Here is a 23,984-nt window from a genome sequence, read left to right on the forward strand (position 1 = left end):
AGGGAGGATCCTAGGACTAGATGACATTAGGGGGATTTTAGCTTTCTCCCTAATGTTACTTTTATTATGGAAACTTTTAAACATATAAAATAGGCACTGTAATAAACCCCCAAATACCTGTCACCTACGCGTTTCCTGTTCATGGATTTTTTTAAGCTCATCACATTGTATTTCATTCATAAATATTTCAGAAAGGATCTCTCACAGGTAAGGGCCTTTTAAGAAGAACATAACCATAACACTATGATTATACCTAAAATATTAATAATAATTCCATAGACTTATAGCCTATCGTGAAAATAAAACAAAAATGGGCTTTAGGAAAGAGGAGCCAATTCAGAAATATGAACCTATCAAATTCAGACTTCTAAATGAATGTCCTAACCCCTTTGATCTGCACACTTTGCTGCCCACCTGACGTGCCTGGGTTTTGCCTGACCTTGCTCCATTGTGTGAGCATGGCAACTCTCATCCTAGCCATTCTTCAGAGGGGGAGGCTGAGCTGCAGGTCATCTAGGGGCTCTCCCCAATTGCAGAAGCCTGGCCAGGACCTTTACAAGATGGATTTGGGTCAGAACTTAAACATTAGAGAAAAAAGTCCTTTTCTTCATCTTCTGTCTTCACCAAACTAGGTATTGGAAATCCACAGAGATGGACACATGGGGCCGCTGTCAAGGAAGGAGCTGAGGGGGGAGGGAGAGGGAGACTTACGATTTGGGTGATTCAAGTGAAAGGAAGTCACAAACCAAGCTTTCTCCTGTTAGCACGTATGTGCCTACCATGAACTCACCCCGCATAGTGCACAAGAACTGGACTGAGCCCCAGAAGAGGTGGGTTTGAGCTCTGGTACTGTCATTCACAGCTATGTGGTTTGGGGCAAGTCACCTTTCCTCCTTAAGTCTCAGTCTCCTCTGGAAAATGGGACTGATGAATGCTTCTGTCACGGGGATGCTGTGAAGATGGAATGGCCAGGTATAGAAGGGCCAGATAATGTGATGAGGGCAGTGCTGGGGCATGCAGTAGGTGCTCAGGAAATGCTGGTCATGTTGATCAAGTAAACCTGATGCCCTGCTGGAACTGAAGGGATCTTGGAGGTCCAGCGTTCATTCTTCTCATGAAATTTGGGAGGTGTGAGTGGGGAGGAGCACTCTACCTTACCCTGCTCTGACTTGAGGTCTAGAACCCAGCCTTCAGTCCCACTTCAGAACCCATTCAGTCCCTCATGCCACACTGGACTGGACCAGCCCTGGACCCTTCAAACACAAAGGCTTTTTGTTCTTATATGTTCTCAGCTCACTCCCATTTTCTTTTCACAAGTGCCTGGCCTCCACCCCAACACACAAACCTTTTGGAAAAAAGAACAAAGAACTGTGCCTTTGCCTTTGAAATATATTTTGGATCTTTTGCTTTTCTTTAGTAGGTGGGTATTTGGTGTTTTGTCCACTCCCATGTCCTATCAACCATGAATGCCTGCCAAAATTTACTTCAGGATTGTGAAGAGGGAGGTCAGCTTAGTAGAGATTCCTCAACCTGACTATGTATGTCCATCCCTCAGAAAACTCAACAACAACAACTCTCCCCCCCAGATCTAAAAACCTGGCCTCTCCTCCTCCAAGGCCTCTGGGAGAAAGAACAGGAGAATTTCTCTGGGCTCTCGCAGGACTTCAGATTCTTTCTTTCTCTCTCTCTCTTTTTTTTCCCCCAGTAGAAACTCAATAATTCTTAAGATCCAAATTTAGAAGCTTGTGTGGAGAGCCCTGAGCAATCAGTAGTAAGACAGCCAGGCTTTCTAACTTTTTTCCCCAAGCAATCTAATAAAGCTATTGCATAGTCATTTCCCAAGGTCAATTTTCAGCTTTTAATAGTTTTAATGAGCTGTTTAAGAGGCTCCTCAACAGTGTTCAGCCAAGCTTGCACATGTTTCAGAGTAGGGAGGACAAGAAAGGAAGACAAATGGAGGGTTAGGACTAGACAGGAGATGTGTGTTCAGCCCTGCGAGCTTTGGCCCAGGCAGGGGCAGCTCAGGGTGACACCTCTCCAGGATGTCCCAGGGACGCTAATGGGAGCATTGTTTCACTCTGGTGACCAGATCTAAATAACTCAGGGACCTGAGAGTTAGTCACCACTTCCACCTCACAGAAGAAACCTTGGATAACTGCAGGGAGGTTAAGGAGAAGGCAGAGTTAGAGAGAGATTGTTAGGGCAGTGGAAGAGATGAGAGAGAGGAGTGTTTAATAAGTACCTGAAATTGTTGAAAGGGCTGAGGAGGAGGAAGGAGAGAGAAGAAAAAGAAGGCGGCAGTTCATGGGGAGCAACACACCAAACAATCGAGGGCCTAGGTATTAGGTGGCCCGATGCTAGTAATTACCATGGCGATTGTGGCAATGGTAGTGATAACCAGTGATATTCATCCATGGTCACTGTGGCTAAGCACTTTGTAGAGCTTCAGTCTTTCAATTTCCACAGCTGCCTGGGAGGTAGATTTTTCTATTGTTCCCATGATACAGTTGAGGAAAACAGAGGCTTATGGAGGGAAAACTACTGGTCCAAGGTTATCCAGTTTGTACGGCTGATTTACATCCTGACAGTCTGACTCCAGAACCCAAGACTATAACCATAATCATTAATTTGTACATTACCCGAGAGCAATATAACATTTTAGAAAAACCCAGATACTGATGTAAAGAAGAAAAGCCCTCTTCACAGTAGTAGGCACATGAGAATTTTGTGGTATGTGGCAGAGGCCTTGGGCTATCCCAGGAGCCATTTTTTCCCCCATAGAAATAGAATCCTAGCCAGGCCTCGCTGTCCTCCCTGGTGGTGAGATGTGAATAGGGATGTGGTTGTTAGCCGTGGAACACGAGTGGAGGGATGTGGGCCATCTGAGGGCCTGGGTGGCAGTGGAGGCAAACCCTCTGCACTCCTTTGCTTCCTGCTGGCTTGAATCTGCATGTGCCCCCCCCCCCCCCAGCATCAGCCATGCTTGTGATGACAGTGTCTGGAGTGGGAGTGCATAATGGAAGCAGAGGTGCCCACCTCCTGCCCAGGAACCTGGACACTGTAACGTGAAAGAGAACTGGACACTGTAATGTGAAAGAGAAGTAAAATTCTTTGTTTTTTAGGCACTGTATTGCTGCACCCTTGGTTACAGCAGCTTTCCCTGACTATTACTGTATATTTCCTTCTGAATATTTTATAGTCATTTTTTATGCACTGGCCCCCTTAATTCCTCATATTTTATGACCTGTTGGGATTGGTGAGTCCAGATTCACCATCTAATTCCAGAAAATATTAATTAGAAATAATCAAACTACGCATCACCCGTTTCCAAGCAACTTCTTTGGTTTGATCTCAGGCGCTCAGTGGGGCAGAATCCAGCTCCCACAGTTGGATTGCACAACCCGGTTAATCCAGCTCCCATATCATCCAATATGTCCGAGGTTCTCAGGATTGCAAGTGATGACTCACCTCTCTCTACTATGTGTGAGTCTGAAATCTTGTCCTTGTATCTTGTGCTATGATGTGCAAGGCTGGGCCTTCTTGGCTTCTTCATTTTGAGCTTGCCCTCAGTGCTAAGTCTAGTTAGGGCCCAGTATTTCTATTCTATAGGTTAGGACTGAGGCTCAGAGAGGATGGAGTTTTCTGGGCCCTACACTTGATCAAGAACCCGTACCTGGTCAAGAATGAACTGTGAGGACCAAAACTTGTATTCAACTCTTTTTGAGTTCAAGACTTGTACCTTTAAAAAATATTTTTAAAATTTTTCTTACATTTTCCAAAGAAGTAATTTATGTTCTTTGTACACACTATCTCAACACAGCAGTCAGAATAAGCCTTTTAACATACTAGTCATAAAAAGACAAATAACCTAATTTTTTTAAATGGGCAAGAATTTGAATAGACATTTCTTCAAAGAAGATATACAAATGGCTAATAAGCACATGAAAGGATGCTTAGCATCATTAATAATGAGAGAAATGCAAATCAAAACTACAATGAGCTACCATTTTACACCCACTAGGGTGGCTATAATTTAAAAAACAGGCAACAGCAAGAATTGGGAAGGATGTGGAGAAGTCGGAACCCTCATACATTGCTAGAGGAAATGCAAAGTTGTGCAGCTGCCTTGGAAAACAGTTTGGCCGCTCCTCAGAATGAATTGAAAACACGTCCACACAAAATCTTGTACACTGTTTATAGCAGCATTACTTAGCATAGCCCAAAAGTGGAAACTACACAAATGTCCATCAACTGGTAAACAGATAGACAAAATGTGGTATGTCCATGCAACAAAATATACATATTATTTGACAATAAAAAGAATTGGAGTACTGAAACAATATGGATGAGCCTTGAAAATATGCTTGGTGAAAGAAGCCAGTCATTGAAGGCCACATATTGTATGACCCCAGTTATGTGAAATGTCCAGAAGATGCAAATCCGTAGACACAGGAAGAAGATTAGTGGCTGCCTGGGGCTGGAGGGAAGGGAATGGGGAGTGACTGCTGATGGCTCTGTACTTTTTAGGGTGGCATGAAATGTTCTAAAATTAGAGTGGCGATGGTTGCACAACCCGGTTAATATACGAAAGATCATTGACTTTGCATACATAAATGGATGAATTATAACATATGTGAGTTATATATCTCAATCAAGCTATTTAAAAAGTGTAGTTTAAATTCTGTCACTCCTTTACTGCCAATCCCCTGAGGCTCCCTGATTTCCTCAGACCCACATCCTGATGACTCATATCACCCCACAAGGCCCCGGTGACCCAGCCTCCAGTTTCCTCATTTGCTCAGTCACACCCGTCTCTTCATTATGCCCAGATGTGCAAGGAATATTCCTGCCTCAGGGCCTTTGCCCTGTTGTCCCGCTGCTGGAGAAGCTCCTTTCCCCAGTGCTCTCCTGATGAGCCCCTCTGTCCCCTTGTCCTGGAGGCTTTCCCTGACCGCTCTGTTCAGAACCACGTTCCTACGCTGCCTGGCACTCCTTACTATGTTTCCCTTCATTGTTTTATCTGGCTTACTATATGGTTTATTATTTTATTACACTTATTGTTGGATCTCTCTATTAGAATTTAAGCTCTGTAAGATCTAGAATTTTGTCTGTCTTAATCACTGTATTTGCCCATCAGCCAGACCATGCCTGGCATATAGAGGTACTCAGTAAGTATCTGTTGAATTAATGATTGGGAAGATATGGGGCAAACAATGTGGATTATTCCCACCTCCCTTCTTCCTTACCCACCTCCATTGATAGATGGAAAAACCCTGTTGTCACTTTCTCAGTTTACCTTCAGATGTGGGTGTCCACAGGACCAACTCAGGAGAAGGCTGCTAGGGAATTCCTGGTAAAATGTTTATTCCCCAATACACTGGGAGAGGCTGCTCTGGAGACGGAACCTCTCTCTCGGTGTCTGGTCGGCATCTGCCCTCTGCTTAGCACCTTTAAATGTTGATATGTGAGAACATCTTTCAGAATTTCTTTTTCTTTTCATTCATACATTTTTGTAAAGTTTAAAATTGGATTATCCTCTCTATACACCGTTTGATAATCTGCTATTTCCCACTTAATTTGTCATGGGCATCTTGACATGTCTGTCATTCTCTTCTCCCTGAGGAGAAGAGTGCCACTGTTCATTCCTTCAGCACTTATTTTGTGAGCACCTACTACAGTAACAGCTGAGCAGCACAGATCAAAAACAGCAGTGTGTGTGGGTCCCCAGGGGCTGGAAAGGAAGGATAGCCTGGGCTGGTACTGGGGAATCTGGGCCGCTGACCAGGGAACACTGCAGGGAGGGATTTCAGGGACTGGCCCAGGGAGGGGCTCTGCTCAGTGGTCACAGTGGTGCAGGAGCCCCAGGGGTCCTTTCTGACCACAGTCCCGGATTAGACTGCAGGCACTGGCTCTAGGTCCACCTCTGCTGGGAGCTGTCTTGCTGGCAACAGTCCATTCCTCCAAATCTGGGAGGAGCAAGCCGTGGGCTGGTTTCATCCTGGCACTTTGTGCATAATGCAAATGTAATTAATCATGTCTGTGGTGGTTATAATTTAGCATATTTTCATTTTTAGCAGTCTAATTAAATTCATTTAAGCTTTATAAGCAGTTATTTTAGAATTTTTCTTTGCACCCCCACTGGCGGAGTGCTGAGAACTCACCATAAACATGTCTCGAGATGGCTACTGCTGTTTTCAAAATGAAGCTTAAAGTCTATTGAAATGAGAAGTATTATTGTGGTACCACATCTTAAATTAGCCATAAAAAACTGGAGGCCTGTTTCTTGTTTTTTCCTTTGTAAAAACTTTACAGTGCCTTAAAGAATTGGGACAGAAGCACCCGTGAGCTGGGGAAGAGCCGCCTAGCAAGGTCTTCACCCAGGACAGAGGGACATGGAGACAGCATGTACTCTGGGACACAACTCTGTGGCATGTCCAGCTGTCGGCTTTGGAAAAGAAACTGCACACTCTCTTTTCTGTCTCTCAGACAAAAGCCCATTTCCGGGAGCATTATGTGGAGCTCATTTTAATGGTGTAGTAATTAAGTTAGAAATATGTGGTGCTTATCCCTTTTATGAATGTTCTACATGCCGAGTTTACAAATTTTCCCTTAAAGTCAAAGAAAAATTTAAGATAAGGATAAAAAACCCCACTATACTGATAATTTTAAAAATGCAAAGGAAGTCAACAACAAGATGCCATTTTTTCCCACCAAAATGGTCATAGATTTATATCCATTATTAATACTGGGATGGTCGTGATGCTGTTAGAAGTTTACAAAGGTATAATCTTTCTGGTAATAATTTAATGGGAACAAGAATCTGTACTCTGGATAATTTTTTTTTTTTGAGGGCAATTTTTATGAAATCTTTGAGTTGGAAATTTCACTCCAAAGACTGCATTTTAAGGAAGTACAGAGCTTACGTTACGCAAATATGGAGCTGAGAGGGTTCTCATTTATCCAGTTAGTATATGTTTGCTCAAAGTTTTTAAAAAGAGACCTTTTTATACAGAGAGAATGACAGCAGGTGAAGAAGCCCACCTGTGTGGTGAAAGCCTGAGCCAGAGAGGGGCAGCGGGAAGCGCCTTGGCCTGGCCTCACACACCTGCATCCTTCATGTGGAAGTGCTCTTAGTAATGGCCGCTGTCAGCTTACCAAAACGCTGGCCTTCTTACGCCCTCAGCTACATCCGATTTTATTACCATTTTAAAATTTAAATCTCTAGTTGTATCTAAGATAGTAAAATTTTATTTTGATTTTAGGCTCAAGTGGTGTTAAAAGTTAGCATCAGAATTCATTAGTACGTATAGTGTTAAAGCTGATCTATTTTTTTTGTGTGTGGAAAAACTAATCATGCCTATATGAATTCATACATTTATTCTTTTAACAAATATTTTTTAAACTTAAAAGAATGTTTCCTTTTCCACTTCTGGCTTTTCTGTTCTCTCTTCTCAGCTAGTTTCGCCGATGCACATTGTTCCATTTCTTTTTCATTCAGTACCATTGAGAACCTCCTGCATGCCAGGAACGTGCACGGTCCTGTCACACAGAAGTTAAGAAGGCACTCATAAATGGTCCTTCTTAACTTGCCTTCCAGGAGCTTCATTCCAAGGGGGAAAGACAGTCAGGAAACAAGTACACAACAGCAATTTCAAAATATTAAGTTCCATGAATGAAATGAATACTTCTATCTTTGAGAGAGGTCTTTCTAGGTGACCCTCAGTAACCTCACATCAGTCAGTCAAAAACAAAACTAATTCCCCCCTCCAGTCTGATTTTTCTTTCTGACTTCTAGGTTTTTACTAACAATGTTTGTACTTCAAGGTGATTCTTAATGTTTTCAGGAAGAGGGACTACGTTGAGAACACATACTAAAGCTATGGGTGCTCTTTGCTGGGACACACACTATTTCGCATACAGTTTCAGGGGGCCTCATGCCTCCTGGGTAAGAATTCCTGTCCTGGAGGAATGAAGAGTCATGGGGGAGTGGGTGCCAGCTCAGCCAGAGCCCCTGTCTCCTGGGCGTAAATTCTTATGGGTGACAGAATACTTAAGCTGAATTGCTTCTATAGCACTTGAGATTTCTTGCACTCTTGTTATTTAAATGTTTTTTATATATTCTATAGATCTTTTAAGCCCTGCATATTTAAAAAATTATTTTTATATATCCCACTGATTACTTACTAATTACAAAGGGAAAAAAGTCACCTTATGATAGAGAAGTCTGGTAGATAGCACTTTAACCACGTGATCAGACTTGCTGTAGCCAAAAATGGGATAAAATAATAGTTATTTCCTGACGTCATGCACTGCAAAGAACACAATATCAGTTAAGCCGTATTCCTGCCAAAAGTTTAACCTAAATATTATGAGGAATCACTTAGGAAAATACAAATTGAAGGCTATTATATAAAACAACTAACTTGGATGCTTTAAAAATATTGATGTCATGAAAAGTGATGAGAAACAAAGATGGGGGAGCTCTTCCAGACTAGAGGGAAAGACAAGCAACTGCTATATGTGGTTAGGTCCTGGATCAAAACAAAAACAAAAGCCAACCCTCACATAAAGGACACTGAGGGAAGTAATAATTCACAATTTTTTATGGGTCATATGTAAAGATATCATGTATATAAATTTACTTTGCAAATCTTAAGCACTAGGAAAATATTAGCTACTAGAGAACAGACACAGAATAGATCTATATAGTATCAACTAACTCTTTTTTTCATTCAATCAACATGTATTTGTTGATCTGAGATGCAAAGAAGTAAAGTGACTTGTCCAAGGTCACCAATTCAATTAATTATTAGAGTTAGAACTGTAACTCAGATCTCTTTGTCTTTTAGTGATTTTTAACCTTTTTTACACTTGGGGACTGGTGAAAAGAGGATAATTATTTCAGGGACTGTTAAAGCAGAAATCAGCCTGAGCATAAATGAATTTGACTAAGATCATTGGGTCTGTAATCTTCATACAACATTAGAATGGTTAACTTTTTTGCAGACTGGCATGAAATTTTTGGTGGCCAGTCTGCAGACCAGTGGTTATAAAACACTGTTTAGAGAACGGGGGTCAGTGCTCAGGGAAGATCATAAATTTTATACATGGGGATAGTGGTAAGTGAAGGAATAGTGTCGATGATAGTAGTGTCGATAATGATGTTGTTGTTGGTAGTACCTCAGAGATGGGGTTGGCAGGGGTAGTAACAGCCACAGAGCAACAGGAATAATGGCGGGGCTGAGACATGAACCTGAATGTGGTAGGCAAGAGAAAAAGGCAGATCTTGGGAAATGCAAAAGCAGTTATTCTGATTACTTTTCCGAAATTTATTTTTCTTTTCCTTGTTATAGGACACCCCAAACGGAGAGACATAACTGCCATATAATGGCCCAAGGGCTGTGTGGACCTCCCTTCCTCATTTCTTCTTCAGCACTTTTAGCTTCAATGGGATGAGCCCTGCCTTCCTCTCTTGCTGGCATTAATACTAGAAAAGGTTCGATCCAAATGGGTATCAAGTTGTATGATAGGGCTGTTATCATTGTCAGACCAACTGTTAGCATTTTGTTTGCATTTAGTCTCTGGTTGCTGTCTTACTGTTTTGTTTTTTTTAAAGCTGTTGTTGGTGAGTACATTGATGGCATGCTGATCACATTTCCAGGCTGCCGTGGGGCTGTGAGTAGAGCTAATAGACTGGATGAAAGAATAATGAGGCAGAGCAATGTTGACAATATAGGAAGCAACCTGGCCCGTAACAGAGACCAATGCAAAGTCTAGCACTTGGGTCCAATAACACATTGTACAAGGACAGCAGGTGAGGGATTCAGGCCGTGCATCTGGGAAAGATTTACAAGTTGTTGTAAACAGTAACTTCAAGATGTGAGAAGGCTGCCAAGAAAATGAAATTGGGGGATAGTATGAAGAGGAAACAGCTCTGTTCTGGGCAGCCATCACTGAGGGCTTAGACTGAGCTTTTTTTTTTTTTTTTTTTTTTTTTTTTCCACACTTGTCAAATAAGTATTATAGTAAGGACAGAGGTTAGGATAGAGGGGCTGAGGTGGGGATATGAAATGTCATATAAATTTCAGCTGAGGGATTCTAGAGATCTGCAGCTTTGGTGAGCTGTTATTGGTTAAAGTGTATTCCATTACAACTTACAGAAAGCTTGACCAGCAGTGGTGAGGTGATAAAAACGTGATTATCTCATAGAACTAGATGCTTGGAGGAAGGGTGAGTAGCAGGGGCTTAATGATATAATCCAAGGCCTAGGATCCTTCTAGATTTATGTTCTGCATCCTTGGCATGCTGGCTTCTGATCCTTAAGCTTGTCACCTCATGCTAAAATGATTGCCATTGCTCCAAATACCACACTTCACAGAAGCACGTTCAAGGCAGGGAAAAATGGGAAGATATAGAGCCAGGGAGCTTTTCTAGAAGTTTCTTAGCAGGCTTGCCTTATATCTCATTGGCCAGGTTGTATCATGTGGCCATCCCCTTAGTCCTTCAGTTTCAAAAACTGACTAGATCCTACCTCTTCAGCTGGGAAGAGATGGCATGCCTTGAGCAAATTGCTGCCCATATTATAATGAAACAAAATCAGTATTCTCTTAGCTTAGGAGGCGATGTGAGGAATGGCTGTTGGGTGGGCCACTCCGTGTATCTGATGCTGGGCATAGACTTACTTTTCAAATGTGAGAAGATATCCCTTCTTGATATGCAAAAGAGAGTTTGTTCCTGAAGTTCAGATGAAAAATTTGGGCAAATGTTATGCCAATTGGTAGAAGTTATGAGGAGGCCAATTTTTAGTCTTACTTGAGTCAGTATTTTCTGATAATCATAATTATCCAGAAATGGAAGGTGCTTTTCAATGGAGATGTGAAGCAGAATTAGCATCTACCTGGCAGGGATGTGGTAAAGGAGATCCCAGTACCAGTTGGGCTGGGGGTAGGAGGGCGGCATTTACACTGACCTGTGAGTTTCCTTCCAAGCCAGAGAGCCTGTGATTCTAGTGATTAGTTTTTCCCCTTTGCATGTTCATTAGATAATTATGCTAATTGGAGATAATGTTTCTACTAAGTAAGGTATAATTCAAGTTGAATGGTCTTTTTTTATCTTTAGCATCAGTGTATGAGATATAGAGTTTGCTTTGGACTTGGGCCTATACTCTGTAACTTACTTTGAGCAAGTTGGACACATTCTTCCCTGAGTTAGGCTATGGCTATAGATATTGTGCACCCTGGTTTATGGACTAGTATGGGAAGTGACAGTTCCCATGATCCCATGAAGTTTGTTAGGCTTGCCACACTGAGGCAGAGTATCAGCTGGGCAGAGCCACCCTCTTACCTTTGATGTTTTCTGCCCAGTGGGATAGCAGCAAGCCCATATGGATCAGGGTATCAAACAAAAAAGATGACTATACCTGACTAAAATAACTTGCTTAATTTCTCTCCAAATGAGACATTTCTAGTGATTTCCAAGGTTCATGGCAAACACAGTTTTTGTCTAATGTCTCTAAAAGCTTCTTGAACATCATTGTCAATTTTCTTGCTGTCCCTTGGTAAACAGAAGGAATAGACTTAGAATAGACACCCTTTGAGCATGCCCTTCCCCCTCATCTTTGCAACCTGTCCTGCCCCTGCCTGCTGTTGGCATAATCCCAACAGTTCAGTTACATTAAGGGAAACTGCTTCCCTCTCCCAACCTGACCATGAATGTCCATCTGACCAATCAAATTCGTTCCTCGGGGAATTTGGGATTGGGACACAGAGTAGCTAATCAGTGTCTGTTGGATGTTTGGTACAGAAACAGCATGGTCACCACCTCCTACCAGGGGCTCAGAGGAGCCTAAAGCAGAGGAGCAGGGAGACTACGTGACCAGAGGTGCAGAAAGGCTGAGGCTTTGCTGCATTTGGCTATGTTATCTGGCCCTGGCAATGCTCCTGGTCATTTCTTAACCTCCAATTTTGTGCCACACTCCAGAGTCCATCCTGTAACTCCATTTTGTTTAAGCTGGCCTGCATGGAGTTTTGTTATTTATAGGAACCCAAGAGAGATCCCATCCTTAGAAGGGCCTAACAGAAAGCAGGCAGAAACCAGCAAGCAGTGAACTTTTTTGAGCTTTTATCAAGCACATATTCTTGCAAGCACTTTAGCTGTATTAATTCATTTAGTCCTTACCATGAGGCCATGAGGGAGGACTATTACTGCTCTCATTGTAAAGATGAGGAAACTCACACACAGAGAGGTTCCATTGGGAGGCAGGATTTGAACCCACACGATCAGGCTCCAGATCCTGGGCCCTTAACAACTATACTATATAGCCTCTCATTGTTATGCTGATGCTACTTGTTAATTTTATATATTGCTGCATAACAAATTATCATGAACCTCGTACTTAAAACGACACACATTTGTCATTTTGCAGTTTCTGAGGGTCCGGAGTATAGGCTGGGCTTGCTGAGCCCTCTGCCTCAGGGTCTCCTGTGTCTGTGGTAAAGGTGTTGGGCAGGACTCTGAGACCAGACCGAGGATGGATCTACTTCCAAACTCATATGATTGTTGGCAGTTCATTGTGAGCTCTTGAACTGAGAGCCTCAGAGCCCACTGGCTATTGGACAGTGGCCACCTGCAGTTCTTGGCCATGTGGGCCTCTCCCTAGGACAGCTCTACACATGGCAGCTGGCTTCATCAGAGCAGTAAGGGAGAGAGTCTGCGAGTCTGGAAATTACTGTCTGATGTAACCTAATCCTAAAGGGACATCCCACCACTCTTGCCATATTCTATTGGTCGAATAGCCTACATTCAAGGGGAAGAGATTAACATGTGCTCAGACGCCAGGAGCCAGGGACCATTGAGGTATGTTCTGTCTGTCTACCACATTGCTTTTATTTTTCATTTTTATACTTTCGACAGCTCTCTGATAATGGCTGAATTGGAACAGTGGGTTTAGGGTAAGGCCAAAACGGCCTCTTGAAATGGGAGATAGATGGGCTCATAGCTTCGGGCAGGGCTGACCTCATCCTCACTCCTGGATGCAGGGGAACACTCTGGACCAGAGAGAGAGAGGCGTGGATCTGCTCATCTCCTTTTCCCCTTATCCTGCTGGTATCCCACCTGGGACGGGAAGTCTAGGGAAGAACCTGAGAAATGACATGAGCACCTGCCACACCTGGCTGTAGGGTCCAAGATCTAGGAGCCTTGAGCACTTTCCCAACTTCTCTGCCCTCTAGGATACATGGTTCCAGGGATGCCGGCCGTCTCAGGAGGAGAAAGTCGGGAATGGAATGAAGGATGGGAGGTGTTCGCTGCAGGTCTCCTCCCACTGGTGTTCTGGGTGAAGGGGAGGAGGAGAAGGGAAGGTTCTCCGTTAGTCAAAGCCTACAGAGAGGTTTGCACCTTGCTTTTGTCACTAGACCATACATTTTGACAACCTACTGCAGGTTGTCTGATCTGATTCATTCATTTTTGTGGCTGCTTAGTATTCCACTGGGTGGGTGGACTGCTGGAACTCCATCTCTAGGTCTTTGGAAGCATGCCCACCCTCGTTTGAAGTGCATCTTTTCTGGAGGACCCGCATGGTGGGCCCAGTTGTTTCGTGCCACCTTTCAGCGGTGACGTGTGTGCTTTAAATATAAGCCTCTTCAAAATGATCTTTTTCAGCATGCTGCTGTGTATCCGCCAAGGACTCTCACAGCCAGATGGGGCCTCCAAGGTCTTCCACTGACAAGGGTGGCCCCCAAGCGTCTCCGCAGAGGTCCTGGGGCCATTGCAGGAAACGCAGCCAGGCCTCTGCCATTCCTCTGACAGCTGCGAGCGCTCTGCGCGTGAAGAGGCAGGTGTGTGAAACCTTGGCTGCCATCCCTGTATTAGCTTATCTCCCACTCAGGAAAGGAGGTGTTGTTTCCTTTGCAGCAGCTTCACCTTTCGTCGCCTACACTCGCTCCCAGTTCATGTTCGGCTCGCTCTCTCACTGTGCACCCTACAATTACCGTTCTCTGTGTCATGTGTGCTACTCCCGGGCAGGAGACAGGTGTTCTTTCATTTCCCCTTTGATTTGTTCAGAGTTTTAATAAATAACCTGTTACCTTCTGTGTCTTTTTTCCCCTACAAATACCAAATCATATAATGTGACTTCTGCATACAGTTCCCTTCCCTTTCATGGCTCTCCTGCTTATTTCTAGTGGCTGTAGTTTTGGCTGAATTATTAGTAATAATAGTCTTTATTTACCAAGATACTGAATGCTTTGTAGAAGAAAGCTCCTTGAAGCGGCATCACAGACAAGCCCACGGGATATTTTGGTCACCCCCATCTTATAGAGGAGGAAACCGAGACAGGGAGAGGGTCTCATTCAAGGTCATCTAGCTAGAAGGTGTCTGGATCTGAAGCTAGGCCTGCTTAGAGAACCCAGACTTGTGAGTCCTCTGCCATGTGGAACTGTCCTGCCTCCTCTGGACGCTCACAGTGGATCTCACTGAGAACAAGTTATTTGGCTTCTCAGGAGGACAGAGAGAAATTGGATAGCCTCCAGGGAAGGTCCTGGGCAGTGATTGAGAGGGTGAGGCTAAGACTGGAGAGAGGGCTCAGAGGATAAGGGTAATTTAATCTGGAAAGATACATTTTAGGGGCTGAATGAATGGCATTCCACTGATGTCTTCTTGAGTATCAATTAAAATATTTTAAAAAACAAGAGCCAATCTGCCAGTTTAAAACACAATGTCAAAAGAATGACTTGACTATTATTTTAGTTAATGAATTCAACAACTATATAGTAAGCAACCACTGTGGACTAGATTTAAACAAGGCAAGGACCTTCCTCTGGCAGGACTTATATTTTAGTGACAGATGGGAAGGAAGGGAAGAAAGACCAACAGTAAACAGGAAAATCAAACACAAGTAGGAAACCACACAAAATCATTCCAGTCCATGATAAATGTCATGATAAAATGCCAAGACAGGAGGACAAGGAAGAGAGTTTCTGAGGAGGGAACATTTGATCAGAGACCTTAGAGTCTCATGTGAAGTTCTAGGGACAAAATGCTCTGGGTAGAGGAGACTGTGAGGCAGGGATGAGTTTGGCAAACCCAGGAACAGGAAGCTGAAGGGTGTGGCTGGTAGTGGGGGGGTGCAGTGGCAATCCACTGGGAGACCCAGCTGGAGCACCGTTACTTAGGCCATGGGAAGTCCCATGTGGGAAGCAGTCCTCCCCAGCTGTGCATAGAGAAGGGACTGTAGGCATTCAGAGTGAGACGTGTCTGGGGGAGAGGCATGTCTGGGTGGAGGTGGGGAGGTGGAGAGAGGTGGACCCTTGGGGTCTATCTTATGTTGTTAGCAATAACAGGAAATCATGGAGGATAAGATGTGGGGTGAGGCAGAGGTGAGAGGAACAGAAGACAAGCATGACCATCAGGTTTTTGGAAAGAAGAATCAACTGTTGATTTTGTTGTCATTTTCCTAGGACAAGGAAGCTTTGAGGATGCCTTGCTTGGGAATTCTTAAGCTGATACTCCTTGGCCATCAATTCTAGGTGACATTGTGGCTTTCAGTTTATTTATCTAGGGAGAGGATTAATATCCCTTACCTGTTTCTTGGAAAGGAAGATCTCCCCTCCCAGCAATGAAAAGATTGCATTTGATCTAGGCCAAGCTCTCCCCACCTCACCTTATTTTGCAAGCAAGGTAGAAGGTCACACCACATCTGCTTCTTGGGGAAGTCCGAGGTCTCCTGACTCCTCACCCAGGGCTCTCTCGACTGTATGAGTTGTCTCGTGGCAGAGAAAGGCAAGGTTGGAACAAACAATGATTCCATCCCTCCTAACCTGCACAAAGCTAGGGCCTTTGCTATTGAGAGGTCAGTTCTTAAAACTGGCCGCCTCACCGCCAGCCATGCCATTGCCTTCTCTTTGTTCAGCCTAATAGAAGTCTAAGCAGATCTGCTTCTAAGAAATGTCCCCATCACTAAAGTGGCTATGAAATGCAAGTAAGATCCACATGTGACTGAAACTCAAAGTAGGCAGCAGTGAAGTATGTGTGTTGATCTATTTAGGGGCGCATATTACCAGGATTTGGGGCTTGTAGGAAGGTGGTAAGCTCTTCTGGGATGTGTTCCATAAATGGTTTTGGTCAGCCCTGAACTATATAGTCTATCAGACAGGATCTTGAACAGAAATCTATACTGTAGTAACACTGCTATGTAACTTTTATAAGCAGGAATTAAAAGTGTTAGACTAAGTAACCCAAGGTGAAATAAATGTATGTTTCTTTTCAGTTTTGGCTTTCTGCACTTCAGGCACACTTTTATGAGTTAGTCTCGGAAGGTCAGCTAAAGGAAACAAGAGAAAAAAGAAGCTCCTATAAAAAGCTTATGTTAGGGAGAAAAAACTATAATGTTTCTAGAAGTGTGGATTGAAAAAATGGAGATTTCTTCCCAGAAATTTTCAAATGAAATAAAAGAAACTTTATAATAATCTTTTATGTACTCAGGCAAACAAAGGCACACATGATGAAAGGATTATGCTCCCTACCCAGAAGCTTAATGTAATGTGACAGAAATTTGGATATCTATAGTTACCTTCCTTGCAGAATCATAACGGTCGCAAGACCTGAGTTGACTTTTATTGTATGGTATACTTTTAGCCAGTCTAAACTGATAGAATTTCTAGGAGAGAGAAATGACGTCTCAACCAAATTTAATCCACCAGAATTTTCAGATGTACTTTTTGTTGTGTGTGTTTTGAGGCAGGTAGTTTGTCTCAAAGAGACCCCTGTTAAAAGAATATATAGTGATGCAACCATGAGTTATATTATCAAGTTGGTTGGCTGATTGAGTGGTTGGCAAAGATCTGAGGGAATGAGCTATCCAACAGATAAATTTTGAAGAGTTGAGGAAGGAAAGAAAAACCCTGAGATTGGAGGGCTGTCTGGGGTGGCTTCTGTATTGAGGAGACTGGGGTGGCTATTTGGGGCATTGAAAACCAAGCTAGTCTCCTGGTCTGGCCCTGTTAGGACTGGTCAAAGCTTTGTCTTTGCAAACGGCTTATTTTCCTTTGAAAGGACATGGAAGCTTGGAGTTAGACAGTTTGTTTAAAGCTTTGATATTTATAACCCAGCAGTGTGTGTTAGGGTCTTATACAATATATTCAAATGGAAAAGCTGGGATCTCTTGCTAGGTGGCAGTCTACTAGGCATGGGCTTGCAAAAACACCTAGAACTCAGTCACTTCTAAAAAATAGAGCCTCTTCCTCCCAGGAAGAGGTTGTTATTCAAACCCTGGAGAAGAGCTAATCTCTCTCCATTTCTCCATTTTTAGCTTAGCTAGCTAAATTGTAGAACTGTGATGATTGAATCAACAAAGTACATTCTGGGAGTAAAATGTTTACTACATGAAGGTGAACTCTCCCCTAAGAAAGAATAGTTTCTCTTATTCTCAGAACTTATACAGTTTTCACTGGATATATGTTTAGTTTTAGTGCCTTAGCCACAAAATGTTGGGAAAATATATTATATTTTAGGGATCCTAGATTACTAATATAAATTAATCCCAGAGAAGTTTAGGTATCACTGGTGTTACAGTAAAAAATAATGAGAAGAAAATAGGACCCTAATGCTTGTTGTATGTTTACACTGGACTGGACAGATGAGTAAACTGCAACTCAGAGAGCTTAACTGCTTGCCCAATCTAGAAACAAATGGAAGTAGGGTTAGAACTCAGGCCCCTCGAACTATAAAACCAACCACATTTCTATTACCCCATGCTTGATAAGAACAAAGTTTAGCAAGCTGGTAGCTATGGTGGGAATAGGACAGGAAGATACTTCTGGCGTCTGGGGAGGGAGGAATTACTCTTCATTCTTTTTTGAGACATTTAGCAACATCTATGGTTCACTATATCAGGAGGAAAACTCCTTCCTTTCTTAATTCCCCCTCCTGTCCAAGTAGATGGTACAACCAGAATAATCCTCAAGATACTGCTTGTCCCGATTTAATGCATATCTGAGCAGAGGAGAGCCAGTGGACAGTTCTGGCTGTATGTTAGATGTGGGTTAGGTTTGCTTTGTATCACAGACTGGCCAGGTGGCCACCAAATCTCTTCCTAAGCATGCAGCTGAATTCTATTTCCCAGCCCCCTTGCATCTGTGTGGGGCCATGTGACTGAGTTCTTCCCAGTGAATGCAAGGACAGATTGATGTGTCATTTTGAGGCCAAGGCAGCTGAGAGCAGTTATGCCTTGTCCAGCTCTGTCTGCCCCTTCCACAGCAAACTTGGAGACTATGTGATATGGACAGTAGCATTCCAAGATGGAAAAAGCCTGAATTTCTCAGTCAGTGCTCTTGGAGAGCTGCCAAGGTAGCTGTCCAACCAGAACATCCCTGCATTAGACTTTGAATGAGTGAAAACTACAACTTACTGTCAAGCCACTGATATTCGGGATTGTTTGTTATAGCAGCTCATTCTAATTACTCTAATAGAGCCACCCAGTGTCCATTTCTGATGGAAACAGCATCATTTTTTTTCTCCATATACTCCAGAGGATATATAAGAAACACAGGCCTGGTCAGTCAGAGCATTGCATCCCCCAAGCCACAGCGACTAGTTTAGAAATGAGCATTTGAGCAAAGCAGCGCCTTTGGGGAAGGCTCTTTAGTGCTAGATTGAAGCTGTGATTGGAGTGCAAGCTGTTGAGGTCTACCGCATGAGTGGAGAATGGCCATAGAAGACAGCAGAGCCAAGACACAGGGAAAGAGAGACTGGGGTGATCTGTCCCTGGATTCAGTCACAGTTGATCTGCCCCAGGATATTCCAGTTGCCATAGCCAATAAATGATCTCTCTCTGTTAAGTCATTTGAGGTTAGGTTTTTTGTCACTTGTCATCAAAAGAATATTGACTTACATAGGCAGTAAAGATGAGAAAGGACTGAATGAAAATAAAAGTAGTTGCAGGTTCAGTGATGTGCTCAATGTCATAGGTTTGTTTTGCAATCGTTTTTCTAAATTTTCTAAGTCATCAATGTTTATCCACTCAATTTCAGAATTAGTGACTGAATGAATGGCCATAGAGACTGGAGTCACGGGGAAAGCAAACTATGATCCAGCCAAAACATTAGAGCAGTTAGTGAAAGGTCTTAGGGTTACAACTCACCTGTTTTCTATATAAATTCTGAAAATGTGATGTATTAGAACAAGTGATTATAACTCTAACTTACATAATGAATATGAATTGCAATACAGGTACAAATAAATGCAATACCTGTAAATTATTTGATGGGTTTCTTAGACAGTCAGCAGTGGTCTATAGTTTGAATTCCTCCTGAATGCTGAGGTTCAATGATCATTGCAGGAGTGATTTTACCATTATAGTTAGGCTCAGTTTGGAAGCTGAGTTAGTAATTGTCAGGGAAGAAAAGTGGTCTTCACAAGGTAGAAAATAACATGCACATTTCAATAAGTATTTTCAGTATTGAGTTTTCCTTGGCCCATTTTCAAATTCATACGAATTGTTTTAGTTCCTTACTCAGACAAATTTAGAAAGAAAAATAAATGAATAGTAAAGTAACATAATTTGGGTCTTAAAACTCAATTCAAATTGGTTGAATAATAAAAGAGCAAGAGTCCATAAACCTGAGAAGTCTGGAAGACCAGATACTATAAAATGATGTCCTCTATGATTGTTTCTTCCAATTCCTCAGGTTTTCCTCAGGGAGGAGCATTGTCATCTGCAGGCTTCAACAGCGGTGGTGGCAGGCCAGTTTCTCTTGGGCAGCAGCAAGATGGCCACAGGACCCTTTGCCAAAGAAGATATATAGAAGGCCAATTAGTGCCTGGAAAGTGTTCCATATTATATGTCACCAGGGAAACGCAAATTAAAACAACAATGAGATATCACCACACACCTATTAGAATGGAGAAAATCCAGAACACTGACAACACCAAATGCTGCTGAGGTCATAGAGGAACAGGAACTCTCAATCATTGCTGGTGGGAATGCAAAATGGTACAGCCACTTTGGAAGACAGTTTGGAGGTTTCTTACAAAACTAAACATACACTTACCATACAATCCAGCAATCATGCTCCTTGGTACTACCCAAAGGAGTTGAAAACTTATGTCTACACAAAGACCTGTGCACATGTTTATAGCTGCTTTACTTATAATTGCCAAAGCTTGGAAGTAATCAAGATGCCCTTCAGTAGGTGAATGGATAAACAAACTGAGGTACTACCAGACAATGAAATATTATTTAGTGCTAAAAAGAAATGAACTATTAAGTCATGGAAAAGACATGGAGAAAACTCGGAAATGCATATTACTAAGGGAAAGAAGTCAATCTGAAAAGGCTACATACTATATGACTCTATATGTCATTCTGGAAAAGGCAAAACTATGGAGACAATAAAAGTTGAGTGGTTGCTGGTAGTTAGTGGAGGAGTGAGAAGTGACAGGTGGGGTATAAAGGATTTTTTTTGGGGAGGGGGAATGAAGCTAATTTGTATGATACTATAATAGTGAATACAATGTCATTATACATTTGTCCAAACCCATGGAATGTACAAAGAGTGAACTTTAATGTAAACTATGGACTTGGTGTGATAATGATCCATCATTAGGTTCATTGATTGTAACAAATGTACTACTCTGGTGCAGGATGTTGATAGCAGAGGAAGCTGTGCATGCATGGGGGTGAGGAGTATATGGGAAATCTCTGCACCTTTCACTCAATTTACATACCTAAAGCTGTTCTAAAAAAAACAAAGTCTTCAAAAACAACATAGCTGCAGAGTTCCAGGCTTTAACATCATTGCAATGCATTCTTCAGGCAGAGATAGAGGTCTCTTTCACTGGTTTTTGTAGAGGAAGTGAAATCTTTTCTTTGCTGGAAGAATTCGGTGATGCTTCCTCATGCCCTTGTGTTTCACTGGCCAGTTATTGTAGCTCGAGGGTCAGGAGGCTGGGTTGGCCTATCTGGGCCCACATGATAATGGCGGTTTCAGGCTCACCAAAATTACATGGCTGGGCATGGAGGAGGTTGCTTTCCCAAAGGAAATAGGGGGAGATTATTTCCAAGAAGAGGGTGAATGAGTGATAGGTAGCAGATAACAGACATTATCTATAAACAGGAAGTTATTTTCTGTAGTGACTGAATATCCCCCTGCTTTAACATTTTGGATCTTTTTTTTTTTTTTTTTTTTTCATTTTGGACCATTTTTTAAGGAGCCATTTGTTTAAGTTTGGTACATTGAACTGGTCTCTAAGGGATGTAAGATATCCACAATACATATTGTTGAAAGAAAAAAAGGTAAAGAGAGAGAGAGATTATTGGTAATGGTAGCACTAGTTAGGATATTAAATCCTTATAGTTCAGTGGCTTAACACAACAGAAGTTAGTTCCAGTTCCTCTAAAGGTGCTGGATTGGCAGGTGACTTTTCACAGTCTTATTCAGAGATGCAGGTTTCTTCTGTCTTGTGCCTCAGCTGAAGGCCTCAGATTTCTTCACTTCCAGACAGTAGATGAGCTAAAAAGTAGAGCATAGCCTCTAGGAGATTTTTTTTTTTTTTTTGCATTTTCCGAAGCTGGAAACGGGGAGGCAGTCAGACAAACTCCTGCATGCGCCCGACAGGGATCCACCTGGCATGCCCACCAGGGGGCGATGCTCTGCCCATCTGGGGCATTGCTCTGCTGCAACCAGAGTCATTCCAGTGCCTGAGGCAGAGGCCACAGAGCCATCCTCAGCGCCCGGCCATCTTTGCTCCAATGGAGCTGCGGCTGTGGGAGGGGAAGAGGGAGAGGGGGAGGGGCGGAGAAGCAGCTGGGCGCTTCTCCTGTGTGCCCTGGTCAGGAATTGAACCGGGGACTCCTGCACGCCAGGCCGCCGACGTTCTACCACTGAGCCAACGGGCCAGGGCCCTCTGGAGATTTTTATATGGATCGCTTCTGCTCACATTCTCCTGGGCAGAATTTAGTCACAAGGCTATGCCTTAACTGAAAGAAATGTAGTCCAGCTGAATGTCCATTGTGTGTGTGGGAACTAAAAGGAGGGAAGACAGTGGAAGAAATTCCATTCACGTTAGTACATTTGCTGCTAAAGAAAAATCTTTAAATTAAAATGCATTACTAAGACAGTAGGTGAGAATAGCTGCAGATTACACAGCACAAACATGGTAACACTAATTAAAAAGTTTAAAAAGTTGATTAGTCCAATGAAAAAATAAAATGAACAGTTGACCTGTATGGAGCTGATATACACAAATGGCATCTGACATAGTTCGACTTAATACCAAGTTGACATGAAATTTGGGAAGTGGTGAAGCCAAAAATGCATTGGGCGCACCTCCCATTGAGTGTTCTAAGATTTTTATTTCTGAGATAGCCTTTTTGAGGCATATTTTACAAATGATAGAATGCTGGCATTTTAGATGTACAGACTGAAGGGATTTAACATCCCTCTGATATTTTTGATGAGGACAATGTGCATGGAAGTAGGTCTATACTTTCCACTACACAATGCAGAGTGTTGAGGGAATGTCTGGAAAATTCTGTAAAACAACTTACCTTTCTTTGAGTTAATTAATAATGAAAAAGGAATTTGCCAAAAACGGTCAGCTTATTGCCCCAGTTTGCTTAACCAGGAGAGATGTGACTTCAACCTTTGAATGAATCTAAGTCACAGGTTCCTGGTAAACCGCACACACCATGGCTAAGAGCTTGGGCCTTGGCGTCACATAAACCTGGGGTCGAGCTCTGGCTCTGCTACTCTCAAGTCATGTTGACCTTAGCTATTCTGAGCCTCATTTTTCTCTTTTGCAAAATGGAGTTAAAAATAGCACCTACTTGACAGGCTTAGTATGAAAATGAAAAGAGATAATGCCTGAAAGCACTTAGTACAATGAGTGGCACATAGTAAGTGCTCAATTTGCATTAGCTACTATTATTAACTATTTATTAGAAAAATACCCATTTTGGAAAGTCTCTGGTTTCATTCGGTACATGCCACTGAGAAGCTCCTGAAGAAATCATGCTCCACCTGTCTTCAGCATTTTTTTAATTCACCATCCCATTATTTTTTATAAGATATTTTGAATTCCCTGTGGAAGCAAGAACCATAGTAACAAGCTTTCAGCTTCATTTTGTTTCGGAGATGATCATTAATGGAGTTATTCTGACACTTATTTTCATGCCAGCCTTAAGCTGTAACTACAAATGCTCCTTCAGAATCCCTGATTTATTTTTCTGTTCAGCTAAACTCCTGTGTCTTCATCTTCACATGTTTTTGATGAGTGGATGATGTTGTCTTTAGATGTACTCAACCATCCTGGGCACATTAATACCCACCCCGTGGCTCTTATCAAGGGGAACACAAGAAGGGGAACTCCCAGAAAAAAAACAGCACGGCCTTGCTTCCTGAGGCACGTGCACCAGCTATGGACCTAGTGTTAGGGAAATTTACAAAGTCAGGCTCTGAGCATAAAGATTCTTCCTTAAGGAGAAAAGAGAAAAAGAAAGAATAAAAGAAAGAAATCAAAAGAAGAAAACATATTTACTTCAAAGAATTCCTGTCTGATTGAGTGAAGAAAAAGTAGTCTCATTGCTTTGATCCTTTCACTGAGAGAAACATGAAAAGAAAAGAGAAAACAAGGCTCACAATATGGGCTTTGGTTGAGAGTGTCATTAGGAGTGTTTATGGGCTGCAGCAAACACACATCCCAGCTCTGGAGCGTTAGGGGAGGCCACGCCAGCTTCTGCCTGGAAGGCCAGGCGTTGATTCTGGGCCACGCTCCTTTTCCAAATGAGGGAGTGGGGCTGGAAGTCTCCAACCCCCTGACCTCTGGTGAATTCAGGCTTTAGAAATAAACTGGAATTTTTCTCTTTTTTTTGAAGGCTTTAGTTTGTTTACCTTTGGTAAACATTGTCTGATTCTTTTCTCCCCTTGAAGAGAAAAGCTCTTCAAAGAGCTGATGAAAAGGCTTTTTGTGCATCAGCTTCTTCAAAACAA

This window comes from Saccopteryx leptura, chromosome 10, assembly GCF_036850995.1.
Source record: "Saccopteryx leptura isolate mSacLep1 chromosome 10, mSacLep1_pri_phased_curated, whole genome shotgun sequence".
In the NCBI taxonomy this organism is placed as follows: domain Eukaryota; kingdom Metazoa; phylum Chordata; class Mammalia; order Chiroptera; family Emballonuridae; genus Saccopteryx; species Saccopteryx leptura.